The sequence below is a fragment of the Triturus cristatus genome, chromosome 1_1 (genome assembly GCF_964204655.1).
Source record: "Triturus cristatus chromosome 1_1, aTriCri1.1, whole genome shotgun sequence".
In the NCBI taxonomy this organism is placed as follows: domain Eukaryota; kingdom Metazoa; phylum Chordata; class Amphibia; order Caudata; family Salamandridae; genus Triturus; species Triturus cristatus.
This window is the reverse complement of record NC_140579.1, coordinates 819,005,306-819,028,318: the sequence shown is the minus strand read 5'-3', so window position 1 is coordinate 819,028,318 and position 23,013 is coordinate 819,005,306.

The following is a 23,013-nucleotide window of genomic DNA, read 5'->3' as shown; positions in this document are numbered from 1 at the left end:
TGGAAGAAGGAAAAGGGGGAAAAAAGGAAATGCAGATAATTAAAAGAGAGCACCGGTTCAGGTACAAACATTAGAGTAAAATACGGACTAGTCTATATATGAGGTGCTCCCAAACCTTGCTACATGAAACAGAGTACAATTAAACATTTGCCTTAATGACAAGGTCTGAAGGAGGCCGTGCGAGTAGAGATAAAAACATGGAAGGAAGGAAAATGCATAGCCATTCTGCGCTTGGACGCGTGAAGGTGCCTACGAAATATGAAAAGGCAAGAGATTCCGCTGTGAACTGGGAAGAGTGAACGTGCGCGCCTTATGTAAGTTAAGCCGTGAATAAACACTTATAGGGAGACACATACATGTTGGCAACTCCTGCATGGATAGTAACAAATATGGAGCTGAGGGCACGAATGGCAAACAGCCAGACTTGAAGGAGGAAAAATAGAGGAGCTGTAGTAAGGGGGGAAGAGGGAGTTAAAATAGATGCCAGAGAATGAGCAGGCAGGTGCTTACCAAGAAAAATATAATCAGAGGTGTAGGGGAACCGGACCACTTAGACCGTCAAAGGTAATGGTGCGGTATTAGTGAGACCTGTACAAACAAGAATAATAAGGAAAAAGTAAGGAGCGTGCAGAGCAATCGCTCTGAAATAGAAATTTGTGAGTGAAGGAAAAGAGGGCTTACTCATCCAGTGATGGGAAGGGGAAGGAGCGATGGCTTGAGTATCCCAATGGGGGAGGGAGCCGCAGCCGCAGCCGCAGCCGCGTGTTCCTAATTCCAGATATAGAGTTGTGCTGTAAGGAAAGAATGAGGGCAGGTTTGAAGAATGGTATCTTCAAGCGTAGTAGTAGGATTTGGGAGGGAGAGAGCGCTTACCTAGGTCCGTGTTCCTGGGTTGCAGACAGTACCGGCTTCCGAGATGCAGGAGAGAGAGCCCTGAGCCAGCTGGGTTTTTAATGGTGTGTGGTGAAGTGCGATTGGGTAGAAATGGTCATGTGGTCTCTGAATAGAGATGCAAGAGAGACAAGGGTTTTTTCAACAACTGACTCCTTTTTCAATCACAGTTCCACTACTTTTTTAGGTCGATCCTAGGCAGCGTATGTCTTATGCCTGCGTTTGCACACAGGATGAGTGAAGGAAGATACAGTCTGATGTCTATTTAGACGGCGCTTGCTCAGTAATGTCTCGAAGACTTATATTAAAAACGGGTTTTATTATTCAAATAAGCATTGTTTATTTTACTGAGCTTAGAAAGATGAATGATCTTGGCTGGAAACACTGAGATTCGAGCTGATGAGATGAACTGCGATTATCACTCAAAAATATACTCCAAAATGTCAAATGCATTACCTGATAGATGTCGGTCGGTTCTATGTAAGCGCAAAAAATAATAGTACACAAGGAGGGTGACTGTTCCTAAGAAACAGGTGACTGGTTGGCCTGTGGCAAGAGTGAGGGAATCTTCCTTATTGGAAGGTAGTGCCCTCACACACCCGTGTGGGTGTCATGCTTCATAATCGGGCTTGGCTCCTCGTGGGGCCGGCGCGAAAAGGCTCTTTGGAGGAGATCTTTTGTAAATAACCGTGATGATGAGTGCGGGTGTGTGGGGAGGGTGAAGTGGTGAAATGAAGTGACCTGAAACTACCTAAGGGGTATAAAAGGGTATGTTAATTAAGGGTCCCCTTGACAAGATTAAAATTGTGTGCACTGTCAGCTGTAGTTATGAAGACTGATAATCTCTTGATGGGTGTACTAGAAGGTCGAAATGTTTCACACCTTTGAGGTCCAGGAGGAAACCATGGCGTTTTTTCAGGACCAAAAACAAATCAGGTTTCCCTACCTTTAGTCAGGGTGTAGTGCATAGATCTAAGAATGTCAGTTGATTCTTCAAAGACTAATATGGAATTAAGTCAAAACTACCTACAATGAAAACCTTCTTGGTTCCCCCGATCCAACCTAAAATAAAGAAAGCATGGAAAGCATATAAAGGATTTATGTCACATGTATATTAAGAAGTACACCCTTCCTTAAAATCCATAGTAAGGTCTTAGTGGTTAAGATATTTCACTTTAAATATCATAGCTTGCTGGGAACGCAATGTTGGAAAAACCATAGGATGCTAGCAGCACAATGCAAAGCCCCTTAGTGTATTTTGTCCAACAAATCCCAAATTTTCAGACGAGTGACTCTAAAATAGATGCTTTTATAACTGCATGTAAAAACACAATACAGACGAACACACATAAACACACACATATGGTGGCCCAGAGTAAGGGTAGGAATTCTTCTTACCCTAATGTTTGGTAGTTAAGGTGCCTTAAGTCAAGGCAGTGGACTGCGTAAAAACTGCGGTGGACACTCTAAAGTGGTGATACGGTGAAGAACAAATCAGAACATGAGGCAAGCATACTTGAAGGTCTGAAACGCTCTGCCTTAGTAAAATTATACTTATGAATTTCAGCACAGTGATAAGCGTGCCACCTACCCTTCGCTCTGTCTGCCCGAATATGGCTGGAGCAGTGGAGGGGGCGTGGTTAAATATGATGGGTTAGTCATAGGTGAAATGCATCACATTGCGTGGTGCTGTGACAGTGATCATCTTATTACGGTCATGTGACAATCCGCCGAGAGAAATGAGAACTTGGGCCAGGGGTAAGCGAAAGTGGCGGCCATCTCTGCCTACATGGTTTATTATGCAGCTCGTCCAAACTGTGGAACTGTGTCTCCACTCCAGGGCGTAAGGTTGGATAGGTAGAGGCGGTGCTTGCGTTCCATAAACCCTCAGCAATAAGCCATAAGACTGGACTGCAGTGCGACCGGTCTAATGTGATCATCTTGAGAGAGGTTAAGTAAATGTCAATGCCTCTGGTTAGTATTGCTAGATGCCAAAGGGACGCTCTCATCCTGGCATATGAATGTTAGTAGACATAATAAATGTTAATAGTAGACATACTAGATTCTGATCCTAGCCACAAGAGGCTCATAGGGTTTTAGGAGTCCCACGAAGAGATCAATCTCTATGATCAGTGTTATCTAGTGTCAATAGGTAGATAGTTTAAGGATATTTGGGAAGGATGGGAATGTCATATGCACAGGTGGGTTCAATGTGCTCTGTGCACATATAGGCTGTACAATTGTGTGCCCTAAAGATGTGGCTTACCTAATGCATTCCGTCCAAGGTATCTCATCATTCAAACCATGGATATAGGCATTAAGGCGAAAGACCCAGCATGGTGCAAAAAGTAACGTCATTTTATTGCATTCAGTACTGGTGCCCTTGCAGAAGAACATTACTAAAGAAAGGCCGTATTTATGGTTGTGTGACTTCTTGTTAATGCTTCCCAAACAAATACATTGGAGGACTCTTAGAAGTCAATCATTTTTTATTTCCCTTCAAAGTTTAATGGCTATTACACGTTTGTAAAAATAATTAATTAAATAGATAAAATATGTAGGTTTGCTAGCGACAGCTCTTCAATCTCTGGCGGCACAGCATCTAGGATAAGTTGCTGCGTGACTTATAAGGTTCAAAAGGCAAGACCTATTGGCTATGCCAATGCTTGTTTGATTGTGGGAGTAGAACAGTCTTGTGTGAGTTCACAGTTGCGCAAAAATTTTAAAATTGAGGCAAGTGCCATGATAACTTTGATTTCTCCATTGTAAATTAAAATCCCCAAGGAAGATACAGTTGGAGGATGCTATTTGTTTTTAGGTCTCGCCTAGCTATCGCGCAAGCGATCGCGATGCAAGACTATAGTAAGGGGCTCCCAAAAGTGCTCCCAAAAGCGGATTGCATGGCGAGCACGAGCCCAATCATGTGCATCGTGCCGCCATGCAATCCGTTTGGCATCCTACTTCAAAGGGTCCGCTCACCCGCCTGGAATGCGCTCCCCCGCCAAGCGTGCGCTCCACGCTCCGCCGGGCTTGTCTTGTTCGTCTTTTTAAACATTCACGTTATCATGTGCTTACAAAAGCCTGCATGTTCGAAATGGGTTTCTTTATTTTCAGAGCGAAGGGCTTTACGATGTACTTCTTTAACATTATTTAATGCCAACAGAGCGCGGTCTTTTTACATTTTTGTTTGTTTTTAGGTTGCCATGAGCACATAACTGCTCTGCACGCTAAGCTTTATATTAATAGCAGCGCACATACTTTTTGTAGTACAAGTTAGTACTTTGCTTTGTTTACTTTGCTATTATTCCAGCGGACATAATACAACTGAGCACACTGTCTGATGTCTGATGCCTGATGCTTACGGATATCTGATGCCTGATGCTTGCGGATGTCTGATGTCTGATGCTTGTGGATCCCTGATGTCTGATGCTTGTGGATGTCTCATGCCTGATGTCTGATACCTGATGTCGGATACCTGATGCTTGTGGATGTCTGATGCTTGATGCTTGTGGATGTGTGATGCCTGATGCTCAATGTTTGATTTCTGATGCCTGATGCTTGTGGATGTGTGTTGCATGATGTCTGATGCATGATGGCTGATGCTTGTGGATGTCTGATGCTTGTGGATGTCTGATGCCTGATGTCTGATGCTTGTGGATGCCTGATGCATGATGTTTGACACCTGATGTCTGATGCATGATGTCTGATGTCTGATGCTTGTGGATGTCTGATGCCTGATGTCTGATGCTTGTGGATGTCTGATGCCTGATGTATGATGCCTGATGTTTGTGAATGTCTGATGCCGGATGTCTGATGCCAGATGTCTGATGCCGGATGCCAGATGCCTGATGTCTGATGTCTGATGCCTGTGGATGTCTGATGCTTGTGGATGTCTGATGCCTGATGCCTGATGTCTGATGCCTGATGTCTGATGCTTGTGGATGTCTGATTCCTGATGTCTGATGCTTGATTCTTGTGGATGCCTGATGCCTGATGCTTGTGGATGTGTGTTGCCTGATGTCTGATGCATGATGTCTGATACCTGATGTCTGATGCTTGTGGATGTCTGATGCCTGATGTCTGATGCTTGATGCTTGTGGGAGTCTGATGCCTGATGTCTGATGCCCGATGTTTGATGTCTGATGCTGGTGGATGTGTGTTGCCTGATGTCTGATGCATGATGTCTGATGCTTGTGGATGTCTGATGCTTGTGGCTGTCTGACACCTGATGTCCGATGCATGATGTCTGATGCTTGTGGATGTCTGATGCCTGATGTCTGATGCCTAATGTTTGTGAATGCTGGATGTCTGATGCCTGATGTCTGATGCTTGTGGATGTCTGATGCTTGTGGATGTCTGGTGCCTGATGTCTGATGCTTGTGGATGCCTGATGCATGTTGTTTGACACCTGATGTCTGATGCATGATGTCTGATGCTTGTGGATGTCTGATGCCTGATGTCTGATGCTTGTGGATGTCTGATGCCTGATGTATGATGCCTGATGTTTGTGAATGTCTGATGCCGGATGTCTGATGCCTGATGTCTGATGCCTGATGTCTGATTCCTGATGTCTGATTCCTGATGTCTGATTCCTGATGTCTGATTCCTGATGTCTGATTCTTGATGTCTGATGCTTGTGGATGTCTGATGCCTGATGCTTGTGGATGTGTGTTGCCTGATGTCTGATGCATGATGTCCGATACCTGATGTCTGATGCTTGTGGATGTCTGATGCCTGATGCTTGTGGAAGTCAGATGCCTAATGTCTGATGCCCGATGTTTGATGTCTGATGCCTGATGCTTGTGGATGTGTGTTGCCTGATGTCTGATGCTTGTGGATGTCTGATGCTTGTGGATGTTTGATTCCTGATGTCTGATGCTTGTGGATGTCTGATGCCTGATGTCTGATGCTTGTGGATGTCTGATGCTTCTGGATGTCTGATGCTTGTGGATGTCTGGTGCCTGATGTCTGATGTCGGATACCTGATGCTTGTGGATGCCTGATGTCTGATGCCTGACACTTGTGGATGCCTGACGTCTGATGCCTGATGCTTGTGGATGTCTGATGCCTGATATCTGATGCCTGATGTTTGATGTCTGATGCCTGATGTTTGATGCTTGAGGATGTATGTTGCCTGATGTCTGATGCTTGTGGATGTCTGATACTTGTGGATGTCTGATGCCTGATGCTTGTGGATGTCTGATGCATGATGTCTGATGCATGATGTCTTATGCCTGATGTCTGCTGCCTGATACCGGATGTCTGATTCCTGATGTCTGATGCTTGTGGATGTCTGATGCCTGATGTCTGATGCTTGATGCTTGTGGATGTCTGATGCCTGATGTCTGATGCTTGTGGATGTCTGATGCATGATGTCTGATGCATGATGTCTGGTGCTTGTGGATGTCTGATGCCTGATGTCTGATGCATGATGTCTGATGCTTGTGGATGTCTGATGCCCGATGTTTGATGTCTGATGCTTGTGGATGTGTGTTGCCGGATGTCTGATGCATGATCTCTGATGCTTGTGGATGTTTGATTCCTGATGTCTGATGCTTGTGGCTGTCTGATGCCTGATGCCTGATGTCTGATGCTTGTGGATGTCAGATGCCTGATGAGTGATGCTTGTGGATTTCTGATGTCTGATGCCTGATGTTTGTGAATGTCTGATGCCAGATGTCTGATGCCTGATGCCTGATGTCTGATGTCTGATGCCTGTGGATGTCTGATGCCTGTGGATGTCTGATACTTGTGGATGTCTGGTGCCTGATGTCTGATGTCTGATTCCTGATGTCTGATTCCTGATGTCTGATGCTTGTGGCTGTCTGATGCCTGATGTCTGATGCTTGTGGGTGTCTGGTGCCTGATGTCTGATTCCTGATGTCTGATGCTTGTGGATGTCTGATGCCTGATGCTTGTGGATGTCTGATACCTGTGAATGTCTGATGCCGGATGTCTGATGTCTGATGCTTGTGGATGTCTGATGCTTGTGGATGTCTGGTGCCTGATGTCTGATTCCTGATGTCTGATGCTTGTGGATGTCTGATGCCTGATGTCTGATGCTTGTCGATGTCTGATGCCTGATGCTTGTGGATGTGTGTTGCCTGATGTCTGATGCATGATGTCTGATACCTGATGTCTGATGCTTGTGGATGTCTGATGCCTGATGTCTGATGCCCGATGTTTGATGTCTGATGCTTGTGGATGTGTGCTGCCTGATGTCTGATACATGAAGTCTGATGCTTGTGGATGTTTGATTCCTGATGTCTGATGCTTGTGGATGTCTGATGCTTGTGGCTGTCTGATGCCTGATGTCTGATGCATGATGTCTGATGTCTGATGCTTGTGGATGTCTGATGCTTGTGGATGTCTGATTCCTGATGTCTGATGCTGGAGTCTTGTGGATGTCTGATACCTGATGTCTGATACCTGATGTCTGCTGCTTGTGGATGTCTGATGCCTGACGTCTGATGCTTGATGCTTGTGGAAGTCTGATGCCTGATGTCTGATGCCCGATGTTTGATGTCTGATGCTTGTGGATGTGTGTTGCCTGATGTCTGATGCATGATGTCTGATGCTTGTGGATGTCTGATGCTTGTGGCTGTCTGACACCTGATGTCTGATGCATGATGTCTGATGCATGATGTCTGATGTCTGATGTCTGATGCTTGTGGATGTCTGATGCCTGATGTCTGATGCCTAATGTTTGTGAATGCTGGATGTCTGATGCCTGATGTCTGATGCTTGTGGATGTCTGATGCTTGTGGATGTCTGATGCTTGTGGATGTCTGGTGCCTGATGTCTGATGCTTGTGGATGCCTGATGCATGATGTTTGACACCTGATGTCTGATGCATGATGTCTGATGCCTGATGTCTGATGCTTGTGGATGTCTGATGCCTGATGTCTGATGCTTGTGGATGTCTGATGCCTGAAGTATGATGCCTGATGTTTGTGAATGTCTGATGCCGGATGTCTGATGCCGGATGCCGGATGCCTGATGTCTGATGCCTGATGTCTGATTCCTGATGTCTGATTCCTGATGTCTGATGCCTGATGCTTGTGGATGTCTGATGGCTGATGCTTGTGGATGCCTGATGCCTGATGCTTGTGGAAGTCTGATGCCTAATGTCTGATGCCCGATGTTTGATGTCTGATGCCTAAAGCTTGTGGATGTGTGTTGCCTGATGTCTGATGCATGATGTCTGATGCTTGTGGATGTCTGATGCTTGTGGATGTTTGATTCCTGATGTCTGATGCTTGTGGATGTCTGATGCCTGATGTCTGATGCTTGTGGATGTCTGATGCTTGTGGATGTCGGTGCCTGATGTCTGATGTCTGATACCTGATGCTTGTGGATGCCTGATGTCTGATGCCTGACACTTGTGGATGCCTGATGTCTGATGCCTGATGCTTGTGGATGTCTGATGCCTGATGTTTGATGTCTGATGCCTGATGTTTGATGCTTGTGGATGTATGTTGCCTGATGTCTGATGCTTGTGGATGTCTGATACTTGTGGATGTCTGATGCCTTATGCTTGTAGATGTCTGATGCATGATGTCTGATGCATGATGTCTGGTGCTTGATAACGGATGTCTGATTCCTGATGTCTGATGCTTGTGGATGTCTGATGACTGATGTCTGATGCTTGATGCTTGTGGATGTCTGATGCCTGATGCTTGTGGATGTCTGATGCATGATGTCTGGTGCTTGATGCTTGTGGATGTCTGATGCCTGATGTCTGATGCATGATGTCTGATGCTTGTGGATGTCTAATGCCCGATGTTTGATGTCTGATGCTTGTGGATGTGTGTTGCCTGATGTCTGATGCATGATGTCTGATGCTTGTGGATGTCTGATGCTTGTGGATGTTTGATTCCTGATGTCTGATGCTTGTGGCTGTCTGATGCTTGTGGCTGTCTGATGCCTGATGTCTGATGCCTGATGTCTGATGCTTGTGGATGTCTGATGCCTGATGTCTGATGCTGGTGGATTTCTGATGTCTGATGCCTGATGTTTGTGAATGTCTGATGCCGGATGTCTGATGTCTGATGCCTGTGGATGTCTGATGCCTGTGGATGTCTGATACTTGTGGATGTCTGGTGCCTGATGTCTGATGCCTGATTCCTGATGTCTGATTCCTGATGTCTGATTCCTGATGTCTGATTCCTGATGTCTGATGCTTGTGGCTGTCTGATTCCTGATGCTTGTGGATGTCTGATGCCTGATGTCTGATGCTTGTGGGTGTCTGGTGCCTGATGTCTGATTCCTGATGTCTGATGCTTGTGGATGTCTGATGCCTGATGCTTGTGGATGTCTGATACCTGATATCTGATGCCTGATGTTTGTGAATGTCTGATGCTGGATGTCTGATGTCTGATGCTTGTGGATGTCTGATGCTTGTGGATGTCTGGTGCCTGATGTCTGATTCCTGATGTCTGATTCCTGATGTCTGATTCCTGATGTCTGATGCTTGTGGCTGTCTGATGCCTGATGCTTGTGGATGTCTGATGCCTGATGCCTGATGTCTGATGCTTGTGGGTGTCTGGTGCCTGATGTCTGATTCCTGATGTCTGATGCTTGTGGATGTCTGATGCCTGATGCTTGTGGATGTCTGATACCTGATGTCTGATGCCTGATGTTTGTGAATGTCTGATGCCGGATGTCTGATGTCTGATGCTTGTGGATGTCTGATGCTTGTGGATGTCTGGTGCCTGATGTCTGATTCCTGATGTCTGATGCTTGTGGATGTCTGATGCCTGATGTCTGATGCTTGATGCTTGTGGATGTCTGATGCCTGATGTCTGATGCCCGATGTTTGATGTCTGATGCCTGATGCTTGTGGATGTGTGCTGCCTGATGTCTGATGCTTGTGGATGTCTGATGCTTGTGGATGTCTGATGTCTGATTCCTGATGTCTGAATCCTGATGTCTGATGCTTGTGGATGTCTGATGCCTGATGCTTGTCGATGTCTGATGCTTGTGGATGTGTGTTGCCTGATGTCTGATGCATGTTGTCTGATGCTTGTGGATGTCTGATGCTTGAGGAAGTCTGATGCCTAATGTCTGATGCCTGATGCTTGTGGATGTGTGCTGCCTGATGTCTGATGCATGATGTCTGATGCTTGTGGATGTCTGATGCTTGTGGATGTTTGATTCCTGATGTCTGATGCTTGTGGATGTCTGATGCTTGTGGCTGTCTGATGCCTGATGTCTGATGCATGATGTCTGATGTCTGATGCTTGTGGATGTCTGATGCTTGTGGATGTCTGATGTCTGATTTCTGATGTCTGAATCCTGATGTCTGATGCTTGTGAATGTCTGATGCCTGATGTCTGATGCTTGATGCTTGTCATTGTCTGATGCTTTTGGATGTGTGTTGCCTGATGTCTGATGCATGATGTCTGATGCCCGATGTTTGATGTCTGATGCCTGATGCTTGTGGATGTGTGCTGCCTGATGTCTGATGCTTGTGGATGTTTGATTCCTGATGTCTGATGCTTGTGGATGTCTGATGCTTGTGGCTGTCTGATGCCTGATGTCTGATGCATGCTGTCTGATGCATGTCTGATGCATGATGCTTGTGGATGTCTGATGCCTGATTTCTGATGCTTGTGCATGTCTGATGCCTGATGTCTGATGCCTGATGTTTGTGAATGTCTGATGCTGGATGTCTGATGCCGGATGTCTGATGCCGGATGTCTGATGCCGGATGTCTGATGCCTGATTTCTGATGCCTGATTTCTGATGCCTGATTTCTGATGCTTGTGGATGTCTGGTGCCTGATGTCTGATGCCTGATGCTTGTGGATGCCTGATGCTTGTGGATGCCTGACGCTTGTGGATGTCTGATGCCTGATGTTTGATGTCTGATGCCTGATGCTTGTGGATGTATGTTGCCTGATGTCTGATGTTTGTGAATGTCTGATGCCTGATGTCTGATGCTTGTGGATGTCTGGTGCCTGATGTCTGATGCCTGATGGATGCCTGATGCTTGTGGATGTCTGATGCTTGTGGATGCCTGATGTCTGATGTCTGATGCCTGATGCCTGATGCTTGTGGATGTCTGGTGCCTGATGTCTGATGCCTGATGTCGGATGCCTGATGCTTGTGGATGTCTGATATTTGTGGATGCCTGATGTCTGATGCCTGATGCTTGTGGATGTCTGATGCCTGATGTCTGATGCTTGTGGATGTCTGATGCTTGATGCTTGTGGAAGTCTGATGCCTAATGTCTGATGCCCGATGTTTGATGTCTGATGCCTGATGCTTGTGGATGTGTGTGGCCTGATGTCTGATGCATGATGTCTGATGCTTGTGTATGTTTGATTCCTGATGTCTGATGCTTGTGGATGTCTGATGCTTGTGGATGTCTGATGCTTGTGGATGTCTGACACCTGATGTCTGATGCAGGATGTCTGATGCATGATGTCTGATGCCTGATGCTTGTGGATGTCTGATGCTTGTGGATTTCTGATGCCTGGTGCCTGATGTTTGTGGATGTCTGATGCCTGATGTCTGATGCATGATGTCTGATGCCTAATGCCTGATGCTTGTGGATGTCTGATGGCTGATGCTTGTGGATGTCTGATGCCTGATGTCTGATGCTTGTGGATGTCTGATGCCTTTTGTCTGATGTCTGATGCCTGATGCTTGTAGATGTGTGTTGCCTGAGGTCTGATGCATGATGTCTGATGCTTGTGGATGTCTCATGCTTGTGGATGTTTGATGCTTGATGTCTGATGCTTGTGGATGTCTCATGCATGATGTCTGATGCCTGATGCCGATGTTTGATGTCTGATGCCTGATGCTTGTGGATGTGTGTTGCCTGCTGTCTGATGCTTGTGGATGTCTGATGCCCGATGTTTGATGTCGGATGCCTGATGCTTGTGGATGTGTGTTGCTTGATGTCTGATGCATGATGTCTGATGCTTGTGGATGTCAGATGCTTGTGGATGTTTTATGCCTGATGTCTGATGCTTGTGGATGACTCATGCATGATGTCTGATGCATGATGTCCAATGCATGATGTCTGATGCTTGTGGATGTGTGATGCCTGATGTCTGATGCTTGTGGATGTCTGATGCCTGGTGCCTGGTGCATGTCTGATGCCTGATGTCTAATGTCTGATGCTTGTGGATGTCTGATGCTTGTGGAAGTCTGATGCCTAATGTCTGATGCCCGATGTTTGATGTCTGATGTCTGATGCCTGATGCTTGTGGATGTGTGTTGCCTGATGTCTGATGCATAATGTCTGATGCTTGTGGATGTTTGATTCCTGATGTCTGATGCTTGTGGATGTCTGACACCTGATGTCTGACGCATGATGTCAGATGCATGATGTCTGACGCATGATGTCTGATGCATGATGTCTGATGCATGATGCTTGTGGATGTCTGATGCCTGATGTCTGATGCCTGATGTTTGTGAATGTCTGATGCCGGATGTCTGATGCCTGATGTCTGATGCCGGATGTCTGATGCTTGTGGATGTCTGATGCCTGATGTCTGATGCCTGATGCTTGTGGATGTGTGTTGCCTGATGCATGATGTCTGATGCTTGTGGATGTCTGATGCTTGTGGATGTCTGATGTCTGATGCTTGTGGATGTGTGTTGCCTGATGTCTGATCCATGATGTCTGATGCTTGTGGATGTCTGATACCTGATGCTTGAGGATGTCTGATGCCCGATGTTTGATGTCTGATGCCTGATGCTTGTGGATGTGTGCTGCCTGATGTCTGATGCATGATGTCTGATGCTTGTGGATGTTTGATTCCTGATGTCTGATGCTTGTGGATGTCTGATGCTTGTGGCTGTCTGATGCCTGATGTCTGATGCTTGTGGATGTCTGATGCATGATGCTTGTGGATATGTGTTGCCTGATGTCTGATGCATGATGTCCGATACCTGATGTCTGATGCTTGTGGATGTCTGATGCCTGATGCTTGTGGAAGTCAGATGCCTAATGTCTGATGCCCGATGTTTGATGTCTGATGCCTGATGCTTGTGGATGTGTGTTGCCTGATGTCTGATGCTTGTGGATGTCTGATGCTTGTGGATGTTTGATTCCTGATGTCTGATGCTTGTGGATGTCTGATGCCTGATGTCTGATGCTTGTAGATGTCTGATGCTTCTGGATGTCTGATGCTTGTGGATGTCTGGTGCCTGATGTCTGATGTCGGATACCTGATGCTTGTGGATGCCTGATGTCTGATGCCTGACACTTGTGGATGCCTGACGTCTGATGCCTGATGCTTGTGGATGTCTGATATCTGATGCCTGATGTTTGATGTCTGATGCCTGATGTTTGATGCTTGAGGATGTATGTTGCCTGATGTCTGATGCTTGTGGATGTCTGATACTTGTGGATGTCTGATGCCTGATGCTTGTGGATGTCTGATGCATGATGTCTGATGCATGATGTCTTATGCCTGATGTCTGCTGCCTGATACCGGATGTCTGATTCCTGATGTCTGATGCTTGTGGATGTCTGATGCCTGATGTCTGATGCTTGATGCTTGTGGATGTCTGATGTCTGATGCTTGTGGATGTCTGATGCATGATGTCTGATGCATGATGTCTGGTGCTTGTGGATGTCTGATGCCTGATGTCTGATGCATGATGTCTGATGCGTGTGGATGTCTGATGCCCGATGTTTGATGTCTGATGCTTGTGGCTGTGTGTTGCCTGATGTCTGATGCATGATGTCTGATGCTTGTGGATGTTTGATTCCTGATGTCTGATGCTTGTGGCTGTCTGATGCTTGTGGCTGTCTGATGCCTGATGCCTGATGTCTGATGCTTGTGGATGTCTGATGCCTGATGAGTGATGCTTGTGGATTTCTGATGTCTGATGCCTGATGTTTGTGAATGTCTGATGCCGGATGTCTGATGCCTGATGTCTGATGTCTGATGCCTGTGGATGTCTGATGCCTGTGGATGTCTGATACTTGTGGATGTCTGGTGCCTGATGTCTGATGTCTGATTCCTGATGTCTGATTCCTGATGTCTGATGCTTGTGGCTGTCTGATGCCTGATGTCTGATGCTTGTGGGTGTCTGGTGCCTGATGTCTGATTCCTGATGTCTGATGCTTGTGGATATCTGATGCCTGATGCTTGTGGATGTCTGATACCTGTGAATGTCTGATGCCGGATGTCTGATGTCTGATGCTTGTGGATGTCTGATGCTTGTGGATGTCTGGTGCCTGATGTCTGATTCCTGATGTGTGATGCTTGTGGATGTCTGATGCCTGATGTCTGATGCTTGTCGATGTCTGATGCCTGATGCTTGTGGATGTGTGTTGCCTGATGTCTGATGCATGATGTCTGATACCTGATGTCTGATGCTTGTGGATGTCTGATGCCTGATGTCTGATGCCCGATGTTTGATGTCTGATGCTTGTGGATGTGTGCTGCCTGATGTCTGATAAATGAAGTCTGATGCTTGTGGATGTTTGATTCCTGATGTCTGATGCTTGTGGATGTCTGATGCTTGTGGCTGTCTGATGCCTGATGTCTGATGCATGATGTCTGATGTCTGATGCTTGTGGATGTCTGATGCTTGTGGATGTCTGATTCCTGATGTCTGATGCTGGAGTCTTGTGGATGTCTGATACCTGATGTCTGATACCTGATGTCTGCTGCTTGTGGATGTCTGATGCCTGACGTCTGATGCTTGATGCTTGTGGAAGTCTGATGCCTGATGTCTGATGCCCAATGTTTGATGTCTGATGCTTGTGGATGTGTGTTGCCTGATGTCTGATGCATGATGTCTGATGCTTGTGGATGTCTGATGCTTGTGGCTGTCTGACACCTGATGTCTGATGCATGATGTCTGATGCATGATGTCTGATGTCTGATGCTTGTGGATGTCTGATGCCTGATGTCTGATGCCTAATGTTTGTGAATGCTGGATGTCTGATGCCTGATGTCTGATGCTTGTGGATGTCTGATGCTTGTGGATGTCTGATGCTTGTGGATGTCTGGTGCCTGATGTCTGATGCTTGTGGATGCCTGATGCATGATGTTTGACACCTGATGTCTGATGCATGATGTCTGATGCCTGATGTCTGATGCTTGTGGATGTCTGATGCCTGATGTCTGATGCTTGTGGATGTCTGATGCCTGAAGTATGATGCCTGATGTTTGTGAATGTCTGATGCCGGATGTCTGATGCCGGATGCCGGATGCCTGATGTCTGATGCCTGATGTCTGATTCCTGATGTCTGATTCCTGATGTCTGATGCCTGATGCTTGTGGATGTCTGATGGCTGATGCTTGTGGATGTCTGATGCCTGATGCTTGTGGAAGTCTGATGCCTAATGTCTGATGCCCGATGTTTGATGTCTGATGCCTAAAGCTTGTGGATGTGTGTTGCCTGATGTCTGATGCATGATGTCTGATGCTTGTGGATGTCTGATGCTTGTGGATGTTTGATTCCTGATGTCTGATGCTTGTGGATGTCTGATGCCTGATGTCTGATGCTTGTGGATGTCTGATGCTTGTGGATGTCGGTGCCTGATGTCTGATGTCTGATACCTGATGCTTGTGGATGCCTGATGTCTGATGCCTGACACTTGTGGATGCCTGATGTCTGATGCCTGATGCTTGTGGATGTCTGATGCCTGATGTTTGATGTCTGATGCCTGATGTTTGATGCTTGTGGATGTATGTTGCCTGATGTCTGATGCTTGTGGATGTCTGATACTTGTGGATGTCTGATGCCTTATGCTTGTGGATATCTGATGCATGATGTCTGATGCATGATGTCTGGTGCTTGATGACGGATGTCTGATTCCTGATGTCTGATGCTTGTGGATGTCTGATGACTGATGTCTGATGCTTGATGCTTGATGCTTGTGGATGTCTGATGCCTGATGCTTGTGGATGTCTGATGCATGATGTCTGGTGCTTGATGCTTGTGGATGTCTGATGCCTGATGTCTGATGCATGATGTCTGATGCTTGTGGATGTCTAATTCCCGATGTTTGATGTCTGATGCTTGTGGATGTGTGTTGCCTGATGTCTGATGCATGATGTCTGATGCTTGTGGATGTCTGATGCTTGTGGATGTTTGATTCCTGATGTCTGATGCTTGTGGCTGTCTGATGCTTGTGGCTGTCTGATGCCTGATGTCTGATGCCTGATGTCTGATGCTTGTGGATGTCTGATGCCTGATGTCTGATGCTTGTGGATTTCTGATGTCTGATGCCTGATGTTTGTGAATGTCTGATGCCGGATGTCTGATGTCTGATGCCTGTGGATGTCTGATGCCTGTGGATGTCTGATACTTGTGGATATCTGGTGCCTGATGTCTGATGCCTGATTCCTGATGTCTGATTCCTGATGTCTGATTCCTGATGTCTGATGCTTGTGGCTGTCTGATTCCTGATGCTTGTGGATGTCTGATGCCTGATGTCTGATGCTTGTGGGTGTCTGGTGCCTGATGTCTGATTCCTGATGTCTGATGCTTGTGGATGTCTGATGCCTGATGCTTGTGGATGTCTGATACCTGATATCTGATGCCTGATGTTTGTGAATGTCTGATGCTGGATGTCTGATGTCTGATGCTTGTGGATGTCTGATGCTTGTGGATGTCTGGTGCCTGATGTCTGATTCCTGATGTCTGATTCCTGATGTCTGATGCTTGTGGCTGTCTGATGCCTGATGCTTGTGGATGTCTGATGCCTGATGCCTGATGTCTGATGCTTGTGGGTGTCTGGTGCCTGATGTCTGATTCCTGATGTCTGATGCTTGTGGATGTCTGATGCCTGATGCTTGTGGATGTCTGATACCTGATGTCTGATGCCTGATGTTTGTGAATGTCTGATGCCGGATGTCTGATGTCTGATGCTTGTGGATGTCTGATGCTTGTGGATGTCTGGTGCCTGATGTCTGATTCCTGATGTCTGATGCTTGTGGATGTCTGATGCCTGATGTCTGATGCTTGATGCTTGTGGATGTCTGATGCCTGATGTCTGATGCCCGATATTTGATGTCTGATGCCTGATGCTTGTGGATGTGTGCTGCCTGATGTCTGATGCTTGTGGATGTCTGATGCTTGTGTCTGTCTGATGCCTGATGTCTGATGCATGATGTCTGATACTTGATGTCTGATGCTTGTGGATGTCTGATGCTTGTGGATGTCTGGTGTCTGATTCCTGATGTCTGAATCCTGATGTCTGATGTTTGTGGATGTCTGATGCCTGATGCTTGTCGATGTCTGATGCTTGTGGATGTGTGTTGCCTGATGTCTGATGTATGGTGTCTGATGCTTGTGGATGTCTGATGCTTGAGGAAGTCTGATGCCTAATGTCTGATGCTTGTGGATGTGTGCTGCCTGATGTCTGATGCATGATGTCTGATGCTTGTGGATGTCTGATGCTTGTGGATGTTTGATTCCTGATGTCTGATGCTTGTGGATGTCTGATGCTTGTGGCTGTCTGATGCCTGATGTCTGATGCATGATGTCTGATGTCTGATGCTTGTGGATGTCTGATGCTTGTGGATGTCTGATGTCTGATTCCTGATGTCTGAATCCTGATGTCTGATGCTTGTGAATGTCTGATGCCTGATGTCTGATGCTTGATGCTTGTCGATGTCTGATGCTTTTGGATGTGTGTTGCCTGATGTCTGATGCATGATGTCTGATGCCCGATGTTTGATGTCTGATGCCTGATGCTTGTGGATGTGTGCTGCCTGATGTCTGATGCTTGTGGATGTTTGATTCCTGATGTCTGATGCATGTCTGATGCATGATGCTTGTGGATGTCTGATGCCTGATTTCTGATGCTTGTGCATGTCTGATGCCTGATGTCTGATGCCTGATGTTTGTGAATGTCTGATGCTGGATGTCTGATGCCGGATGTCTGATGCCGGATGTCTGATGCCTGATTTCTGATGCCTGATTTCTGATGCCTGATTTCTGATGCTTGTGGATGTCTGGTGCCTGATGTCTGATGCCTGATGCTTGTGGATGCCTGATGCTTGTGGATGCCTGACGCTTGTGGATGTCTGATGCCTGATGTTTGATGTCTGATGTCTGATGCCTGATGCTTGTGGATGTATGTTGCCTGATGTCTGATGTTTGTGAATGTCTGATGCCTGATGTCTGATGCTTGTGGATGTCTGGTGCCTGATGTCTGATGCCTGATGGATGCCTGATGCTTGTGGATGTCTGATGCTTGTGGATGCCTGATGTCTGATGCCTGATGCCCGATGCCTGATGCCTGATGCTTGTGGATGTCTGGTGCCTGATGTCTGATGCCTGATGTCGGATGCCTGATGCTTGTGGATGTCTGATGCTTGTGGATGCCTGATGTCTGATGCCTGATGCTTGTGGATGTCTGATGCCTGATGTCTGATGCTTGTGGATGTCTGATGCTTGATGCTTGTGGAAGTCTGATGCCTAATGTCTGATGCCCGATGTTTGATGTCTGATGCCTGATGCTTGTTGATGTGTGTTGCCTGATGTCTGATGCATGATGTCTGATGCTTGTGTATGTTTGATTCCTGATGTCTGATGCTTGTGGATGTCTGATGCTTGTGGATGTCTGATGCTTGTGGATGTCTGACACCTGATGTCTGATGCAGGATGTCTGATGCATGATGTCTGATGCCTGATGCTTGTGGATGTCTGATGCTTGTGGATGTCTGATGCCTGGTGCCTGATGTTTGTGGATGTCTGATGCCTGATGTCTGATGCATGATGTCTGATGCCTAATGCCTGATGCTTGTGGATGTCTGATGGCTGATGCTTGTGGATGTCTGATGCCTGATGTCTGATGCTTGTGGATGTCTGATGCCTTTTGTCTGATGTCTGATGCCTGATGCTTGTAGATGTGTGTTGCCTGAGGTCTGATGCATGATGTCTGATGCTTGTGGATGTCTCATGCTTGTGGATGTTTGATGCTTGATGTCTGATGCTTGTGGATGTCTCATGCATGATGTCTGATGCCTGATGCTGATGTTTGATGTCTGATGCCTGATGCTTGTGGATGTGTGTTGCCTGATGTCTGATGCTTGTGGATGTCTGATGCCCGATGTTTGATGTTGGATGCCTGATGCTTGTGGATGTGTGTTGCTTGATGTCTGATGCATGATGTCTGATGCTTGTGGATGTCAGATGCTTGTGGATGTTTTATGCCTGATGGCTGATGCTTGTGGATGACTCATGCATGATGTCTGATGCATGATGTCCAATGCATGATGTCTGATGCTTGTGGATGTGTGATGCCTGATGTCTGATGCTTGTGGATGTCTGATGCCTGGTGCATGTCTGATGCCTGATGTCTAATGTCTGATGCTTGTGGATGTCTGATGCTTGTGGAAGTCTGATGCCTAATGTCTGATGCCCGATGTTTGATGTCTGATGTCTGATGCCTGATGCTTGTGGATGTGTGTTGCCTGATGTCTGATGCATGATGTCTGATGCTTGTGGATGTTTGATTCCTGATGTCTGATGCTTGTGGATGTCTGACACCTGATGTCTGACGCATGATGTCTGATGCATGATGTCTGACGCATGATGTCTGATGCATGATGTCTGATGCATGATGCTTGTGGATGTCTGATGCCTGATGTCTGATGTCTGATGCCTGATGTCTGATGCCTGATGTTTGTGAATGTCTGATGCCGGATGTCTGATGCCTGATGTCTGATGCCGGTTGTCTGATGCTTGTGGATGTCTGATGCCTGATGTCTGATGCCTGATGCTTGTGGATGTGTGTTGCCTGATGCATGATGTCTGATGCTTGTGGATGTCTGATGCTTGTGGATGTCTGATGTCTGATGCTTGTGGATGTGTGTTGCCTGATGTCTGATCCATGATGTCTGATGCTTGTGGATGTCTGATACCTGATGCTTGAGGATGTCTGATGCCCGATGTTTGATGTCTGATGCCTGATGCTTGTGGATGTGTGCTGCCTGATGTCTGATGCATGATGTCTGATGCTTGTGGATGTTTGATTCCTGATGTCTGATGCTTGTGGATGTCTGATGCTTGTGGCTGTCTGATGCCTGATGTCTGATGCTTGTGGATGTCTGATGCATGATGTCTGACACCTGATATCTGATGCATGTCTGATGCATGATGCTTGTGGATGTCTGATGCCTGATTTCTGATGCTTGTGGATGTCTGATGTCTGATGCCTGATGTCCGATGTTTGATGTCTGATGCTTGTGGATGTGTGTTGCCTGATGTCTGATGTGTGATGTCTGATGCTTGTGGATGTTTGATGCCTGATGCTTGTGGATGTCTCATGCATGATGTCTGATGCATGATGTCTGATGCCTGATGCTTGTGGATGTCTGATGCCTGATGTTTGTGGATGTCTGATGCCTGATGTCTGATGCATGATGTCTGATGCCTAATGCCTGATGCTTGTGGATGTCTGATGGCTGATGCTTGTGGATGTCTGATGCCTGATGTCTGATGCTTGTGGATGTCTGATGACTGACGCTTGTGGATGTCTGATATCTGATGCCTGATGTTTGATGTCTGATGCCTGATGCTTGTGGATGTATGTTGCCTGATGCCTGATGTCTGATGCTTGTGGATGTCTGATGCTTGTGGATGTCTGATGTCTGATGTTTGTGGATGTCTGATGCCTGATGTCTGGTGCCTGATGCCTTATGCCTGATGTCTGACTCCTGATGCTTGTGGATGTCTGATGCCTGATGTCTGATGCTTGAGGATGTCTGATGCCTGATGTCCGATGTTTGATGTCTGATGCTTGTGGATGTGTGTTGCCTGATGTCTGATGCATGATGTCTGATGCTTGTGGATGTCTGATGCTTGTGGATGTTTGATGCCTGATGCTTGTGGATGTCTCATGCATGATGTCTGATGCATGATGTCTGATGCCTGATGCTTGTGGATGTCTGATGCCTGATGTCTGATGCATGATGTCTGATGCCTAATGCCTGATGCTTGTGGATGTCTGATGGCTGATGCTTGTGGATGTCTGATGCCTGATGTCTGATGCTTGTGGATGTCTGATGCCTTTTGTCTGATGTCTGATGCCTGATGCTTGTGGATGTGTGTTGCCTGAGGTCTGATGCATGATGTCTGATGCTTGTGGATGTCTGATGCTTGTGGATGTTTGATGCTTGATGTCTGATTCTTGTGGATGTCTCATGCATGATGTCTGATGCCTGATGCTTGTGGATGTCTGATGCCTGATGCCGATGTTTGATGTCTGATGCCTGATGCTTGTGGATGTGTGTTGCCTGATGTCTGATGCTTGTGGATGTCTGATGCCCGATGTTTGATGTCGGATGCCTGATGCTTGTGGATGTGTGTTGCTTGATGTCTGATGCATGATGTCTGATGCTTGTGGATGTCAGATGCTTGTGGATGTTTGATGCCTGATGTCTGATGCTTGTGGATGACTCATGCATGATGTCTGATGCATGATGTCCAATGCATGATGTCTGATGCTTGTGGATGTGTGATGCCTGATGTCTGATGCTTGTGGATGTCTGATGCCTGATGTCTGATGCCTGGTGCATGTCTAATGCCTGATGTCTAATGTCTGATGCTTGTAGATGTCTGATACTTGTGGATGTCTGATGCCTGATGTCTGATGTGTGATACCTGATGTATGATTCCTGATGGCTGATGCTTGTGGATGTCTGATGCCTGATGTTTGATGCTTGTGGATGTCTGATGCCTGTTTGATGCTTGTGGATGTCTGATGCCTGATGCCGGATGTCTGATGCTTGTGGATGTCTGATGCCTGATGACTGATGTCTGATGCTTGTGGATGTCTGATGCCTGATGTCTCATGAATGATGTCTGGTGCTTGTGGATGTCTTATGCCTGATGTCTGATGCCTGATGCTTGTGGATGTCTGATGCCTGATGTCTGATGCTTGTGGATGTCTGATGCCTGATGCTTGTGGATGTGTGTTGACTGATGTCTGATGCATGATGTCTGATGCTTGTGGATGTCTGATGCCTGATGCTTGTGGAAGTCTGATGCCTGATGTCTGATGCCCGATGCTTGATGTCTGATGCCTGATGCTTGTTGATGTGTGTTGCCTGATGTATGATTTCTGATGCCTGATGTCTGATGCTTGTGGATGTCTGATGCCTGTGGATGTCTGATGCCGGATGTCTGATGCCTGATGCTTGTGGATGTCTGATGCTTGTGGATGTCTGGTGCCTGGTGCCTGATTCCTGATGTCTGATTCCTGATGTCTGATTCCTGATGTCTGATGCTTGTGGATGTCTGATGTCTGATTCTTGTGGATGTCTGATGCCTGATGTCTCATGACTGATGTCTGATGCTTGTGGATATCTAATGCCTGATGTATGATGCCTGATGCTTGTGGATGTCTGATGCCTTATGCCGATGTTTGATGTCTGATGTCTGATGCCTGATGCTTGTGGATGTGTGTTGCCTGATGCTTGTGGATGTCTGATGCCCGATGTTTGATGTCGGATGCCTGATGCTTGTGGATGTGTGTTGCTTGATGTCTGATGCATGATGTCTGATGCTTGTGGATGTCAGATGCTTGTGGATGTTTGATGCCTGATGTCTGATGCTTGTGGATGTCTGATGCATGATGTCTGATGCATGATGTCCGATGCATGATGTCTGATGCTTGTGGATGTCTTATGCCTGATGTCTGATGCCTGATTCCTGATGCTTGTGGATGTCTGATGCCTGATGTCTGATGCTTGTGGATGTGTGTTGACTGATGTCTGATGCATGATGTCTGATACCTGATGTCTGATGCTTGTGGATGTCTGATGCCTGATGCTTGTGGAAGTCTGATGCCTGATGTGTGATGCCCGATGCTTGATGTCTGATGCCTGATGCTTCTTGATGTGTGTTGCCTGATGTCTGATGCATGATGTCTGATGCCTGATGTCTGATGCTTGTGGATGTCTGATGCCTGTGGATGTCTGATGCCGGATGTCTGATGCGTGTAGATGTCTGATGCTTGTGGATGTCTGATGCTTGTGGATGTCTGATTCCTGATGTCTGATTCCTGATGTCTGATGCTTGTGGATGTCTGATTCTTGTGGATGTCTGATGCCTGATGTCTCATGACTGATGTCTGATGCTTGTGGATATCTAATGGCTGATGTATGATGCCTGATGCTTGTGGATGTCT